This window comes from Myotis myotis, unplaced genomic scaffold (genome assembly GCF_014108235.1).
Source record: "Myotis myotis isolate mMyoMyo1 unplaced genomic scaffold, mMyoMyo1.p scaffold_m19_p_13, whole genome shotgun sequence".
NCBI classification, from domain to species: Eukaryota; Metazoa; Chordata; class Mammalia; order Chiroptera; family Vespertilionidae; genus Myotis; species Myotis myotis.
Window position 1 is genome coordinate 12,728,042 of NW_023416317.1, and position 6,000 is coordinate 12,734,041.

Below are 6,000 nucleotides of genomic sequence, written 5' to 3' on the forward strand. Positions count from 1 at the left end.
CTCTTCATCCTTATCCCTTCCTAAAATCAATAAACGTTAAAAAAACAACCTTTCCTTCACCTTCCATGTACAAGAACAATACCAGTAAGTCACAGGATTGTACTCAGAAAACCTAAAAGTTACATGAAAGAAAAATTCCACAGGGAGGAAGTCTCCAAAGGTGGGCAAAGAAGAGAAAATAAATGAAGACAGTAGAGTGGCCAATTTCAATCCTTTGAATAAATCTAACTCCATGTCTCAGTAGCATCAGCACTGGGAATGCTGGCTCCCCCAGGCCTTCTGCTCGTTGTTTCTAATGAGATACTGAGGACGATTAGCATCCTCCATAGACTTAGGACAGGAAAAAGAAGTTCTAACAGAAACAAAGTTGGCAACAAATAAAAATTTTAATAAAATTGAAATACAAACACATTCTATTTAAAGTGTGGTTATCCTTTTATTGATTGTTTAAAAAAATCTACTGAGAAAATTAGATTTAAAGAAGCTTTCTGGGTCTCAAAGAATGGGTTTTTACCGAAAATTCAAAGGAGCTTTAGAAAACCTTAAGATGTGTTCAAAAATGATGAAATGTAGCTAGATGAGTTTTGAGAGGTTTGACAAGTTCAAATGTTGAAGCAGTAATGAGCTTAAGAGGATGCCAGGAGATAAAAGAAACTCTATGGCACTTTGGGGGGAAGAAACAGCGATTTTTCTTATTACCTAATACACAGCGTCCTTTTATATAGTTTACAAAGGAAAAAGTTCTTTATTTCCTGGAGTAAAAGCTTGATATAAAACCTAGTTGGCTCTCTCTTTGAAAAACAAGAATTATATCTGGTGTAATTAAGATAATTATAAGAGAAATGGGTACAAATTCTTAGCCATGCTATAACTTTAAAATGCCATTTTCAGGAAAAATCTGGAAAATCTAAAACATTCACAAATACATATTTAGACAATTTAGACACAACTTTTATTTTACAAAAGTTAGTTTAAATGCAGCAAGATGCTAAGGTTTAAACAGCATCACCAATACATTTTACAGTGATGGATCAAAACCTGAGAGAATGAAGGCTTGAATCAGGGTTAGTGTGTGGTTTATCTCTTCTATGAGAAGGAGCCACTCAGAACCCCACTTAAGTGCAGAGAGGGGCTGAGGGAGGGAAGCTGGCATGGCAGTTACTTGTGCTGTCAAGTTAACAATGCTGCTTCAGTGCAACTACAATTCTAAACAAGACTTTCCGACCATGAATAGCCGCTGCTAAGAATAAATAAGTTTTCCTATCATCTATTGAGTAACACTATGGATTACTAATTTATTTCACACACATTATGAAGAAACTTGGAAAAGAAAAGTGCATGAGCCATTACTATTGACTGTACAGATAGCTTGATTGTCGTTGCCCATCAGATCTCTTTGTGAGGCTGGAATGGTGATTGCCTTGTGAGAACCTACAAGGCATTTTTTAGTACAGACATGTTTCTAGTGAGGTAAGCGGCTATGAAAGGTTCACCATGGAATAAATACTGCAAAGAACTCTGGCAGGTCATATGTGACATAGCCAGCTTCTCTGTCCCCTGTACCTACTGTTTCTTCCTCAGCCATCCTCTTGGGGTGAGGGTAGGGGGGAGGTGTCTTTTTTTACATAGTTACATCAAAGTTGTGCTATTAACACCAGAGAGTCTGGTTTTATACAACAGATCCATTCCAAAGATCTAAAAAGTTTAAGCCAAATTCCATGGAGGGCTGTGAGATTCCATCTTAGATTCCTTATTGCCTTCCAGAATGGACCCAGGGACAGTGGTTTCCACAGTTTTTGACCACATGGGGAGGGTGAGGAGTCAAAAAAGGAAAGAGGACATGAGAATGACTAGGGGAGAGGGGCCTAAAGCTGACTGATAAGCTAAAAGAGCACAATGAGAACAGTTTGAAAATGTTTAGCATCATACTCTGTACTCTGAGAATGTTTGCAGTCAGCTACTCATAGATTGCACTTGTTTCTAGCAGTGGGCTGTATACATGCCTGCCTCTCCAGTTACACAGTGTAACAGAGGGTTACATGAAGAATGTGAAATAAACTGTTCAGGAAATAAAATCTATTTTACACATGGCAGTATTCTTGCTTCATTACAATGTGGACTGTTTGGGATTATTTAAATCAGGGGTCCTCAAACTTTTTAAACAGGGGGCCAGTTCACAGTCCCTCAGACCGTTGGAGGGCCGGACTATAGTTTTAAAAAAAACTATTAACAAATTCCTATGCACACTGCACATATCTTATTTTGAAGTAAAAAAACAAAACGGGAACAATACAATATTTGTATTTGCATGTGGCCCGCGGGCCGTAGTTTGAGGACCCCTGATTTAAATGATTAGTAACAGCAAGATGACTTCAAACACTTCTTCCCTCTAAATGGAGACTGGGACCCCAGGATCCATTTATTAAAAATAGTTTAAATGACATAATAGTAATCAAAGTGAGAAAGCCAAATGAAGCCAGCTATAAGATACTGATTTTATTTCTGTGTATGGTAGGAGATATTGTGTATAGACAGAGACTCTTTACGAAGCATTTATGACTTGAAACTGCTCTTGTGAAGACTGCATGATGGCTATATTGTGTATTATGCTGTGCTAGCTGCTCTTACAGCATGATTCATAAATCAGGAGAGGGTGGGTTCTTCTGAATTCTATTTTAACTAGTTAAATCCTATGGAAAGAACTATCCTTGCTGGGAGACAGTCTTCCATAGATCTTTTACATTTCTGCCCATTTGATAAGGGAAAACAGAAAACTTTTGTTTTGCACTATCTTTTCAAGGAGGATTTTGTAGCAAACAGACTTAGAAGATAGAGATAGAGTCCCCTCTAAAATAAAAGGCAGGTTTGTTTATCATCCAATATAGTAAAAATAGTGTCACTGTGCAAAAGAGAGCAAAAGTTAGGCATTTGCTTATAATCCATGAGAGGCCTGGTGCTCAGCCTGGCCTGCGGGGATTGGGCCAAAACCAGCTCTCCGTCATCCCCCAGAGGGGCCCTAGATTGCGAGAGGGCATAAGCCAGGCCCAGGGACCCCACTGGTGCACAATTGGGACCAGGGAGGGACCATGGGAGGGCTCCAGGGTGTGTCCAGCCCATCTTGCCCAGTCCTGATTGGCCAGGCCCCAGCAGCAAGCTAACCTACCAGTCGGAGCATCTGCCCCCTGGTGGTCAGTGTGCATCATAGGGACTGGTTGAACAGTTGAACTAACAGTCGGACACTTAGCATATTAGGCTTTTATTATATCCTATATAAAAGTTTATTATATCCTATATAATAAAAGGCTAATATGCAAATAGACCCAACAGTGAAACAACCAAACAATGGGTTGCTATGACGTGCGCTGACCACCAGAGGACATGAACAGAACATGGTGGGTATCGGCAGCAGGCAGCAGAGCGCAGAACTTGGTGGGTGTCAACCATGGTGGGATGGTGAAACAGGTGAGCAGGGATGCCAGACCAAGGCAGGGCACTGGTTGCTGTCACTGGGGCGAGGCTCTGGTGGTTACTGAAAATTCTTTGCTCCCGCATGCCGTGGTCCCACCCAGAGCTCACAACCGCTGCTGGCACCTGGTGCTGACCCTGATCACGCCTGAGGGCTTCTCCACCTTTTCCGGCTCTTGAGGGGCAATCAGGGCAGCGGCCGTCACTCGTATCCGCTGATGGCACCAGCCCCGCTTGCACCTGCTACTGGCGCTAGCCCCAATCGCTGTCAGCGGTACAAGGGGGGCCAGCGCTGTCAGCATGTGGGAGCAGTGGCAGCAGGTGCAGAGCTGCTGGCAGACAGGGGTCTGGGGGCCACAGTGGGAGGGAATGGGTGGGAGCAAGGAGGATGGGCCGAGACCCACCCCTGAGCCCACTGCAGCCTCATGGCCCACAGCTCCTTTCAAGGTGCATGAATTCATGCACTGGGCCCTAGTAAGATTATAAAAGATAGGAGTTTCCTAAGTTGGGGTCCCTTGGCTGTGACACAAACTCACTGTGTGCAGTGTCCACTTGGGCCACTCTGCATTACCCTATGAGACTTGAGGAACAAGGGGGATAAGTCAAACACGAAGGTCATGCTGACTGCTATGTTATGAGAAAGAAAGTGTTTTGTCTCTGATTCATAAGTCTCAGATTTTCTGCCAGCTTGCAAGAAACTAGCTAATTTGATAACTTGCAAGTAAGTATTGGATAAAATATCATGCCTCACAGTTCTTCATAGTCCTCCACTCCTATCCTGCTTATCTCTCACTGCAGTAGCCTCCTACTAGGTCTCCTGACTCCACCCTGGTTCTCCTACAGACTTTCTTTCAATGGGCAGCCAGAATAAACAATCCATTGGAAAATAAGTCAGATGGAACAGCATCTCTACTTAAAACACTCCAGAGGTTTCCTGTCCTGACGATGTCCTACAAACCCCAAGTCTCTGGCTCCCTGCTGTCTTTATCTCCTGTTGCTCCACTCTCCCCATTGCTGCATGAGCTCCAGCCAGGCTGGTCTCCTTGCTGTTTTTCTAGGCATGCTTTCCTCTCAAGGCGTACAGACTTACTGTTCTCTCTGCCTGGAATTTGGACAATTCCCTTAACTCCTTCAGGTCTCTGCTCAAACATTGCTTCCTCAGCCAGGTCTTCCCTGATCATCCTATTCAAAATTGCAATCCCCAGGAAGATGGCGGCGGTATAGGCAGACGCGTCCCAGGTCGTGTCCCTGAGCAAATGGAGTGAGCAGCTGAAACTAGTAACATCCACCCCGAATTGGCGAAATTCCTCAGCTGGCGAGACAGTTTACAGCCGGGAAGAGCAGAACTCCCCTGGAAAGGTAAAAAAACCAGGGATTTGGGCAGGAAAGTTTGCCAGACCTCTGAGACCAGAGAGTCGGAGGGAGACCGCGTGGCAGACAGCCACGTCCCTTGGGACAGGCACAGCCCCTGACGGGGGAAAGGAGAACCGCGGGATTCCTGGCGCTGCCGGGGGAATTGAGAGCTCGGTCTGTGATCACAGAGGACTGAGCCTAAAGGGGGCAGCCTGAAGAGCTGACCAGACCATGCAGTCCCGGTAAGAGAAGAAGCTTACAGAAACCAAGCCTTCCCCGTTTCCGCGGCCGGCGTTTGTTTGTTTGTTTTCACTGAACCCTGTTCATGGGACATTTCGGATACAGACACTCACCTGTGCTGAAGAGAGGGAGAGTGTGCGGAGGAGTGGAATCTGGGGAGAGACTGAGGAGAGAAGGGGGGCCAGGAGAGGTGGCAGCGAATTGAGTGCTGAGACACCCCTGAGCCCACGTCTGAGGCAGCCATTCTCTCCGGAGAGTGAGACTCCTCCCCCCAGCCCCCAGGCAAGGAGCACAGCCACACCCAGATTCCACCCTGTAGGAGATCAAGGATTAAAATAACCTGATCAGTCCCTGGGAGTTAACAGGGTCTGGCCTATAGAGGGATTTTCAATCCCAGCAACAACACAGCACTGGTAACTCTTACGCAGCCAGCTCTGGGCAGTGAACTTCCACTGGACAGAGAGGCCCTGTAGCCTCAGAGGCCAACCCCAGAACACTGCCACCCAGAGGCTGACCCACAAACTGACTCTTTGCTAAACACAAAATAAGGCAGTCTGGGAAACAAATGCGGCTTGCTTTAAAATAAGGACTGTGGTTTACAACACAGAGGAACAGTGTATCGCAGGGAAACTCAACACTCTCCTGAATACCTGGCAGGTCTAAGGCGAGCCACACTGAAGAATAGAAGAACCGAAGGACCTTCACTACTGCAATATTTTTTTTTTCTTTTTTCACCTTTTAACTAAGAAACCAATTTTTTTTCTTTTTTTTTCTTTTTTTTTTCTTTTCCTCTTCTTCTTTTTTTTTTCTTCTTTTTTCCATCACCTGATTTTACCCTTTTAATTACTACCTTCTTATTTTTAACCAGTATTATTACTGCTACCATTTTACCATTTTTTTTAAAGTGCCATTTTATTTTCTCTTTATTTTATTTTGGGATTA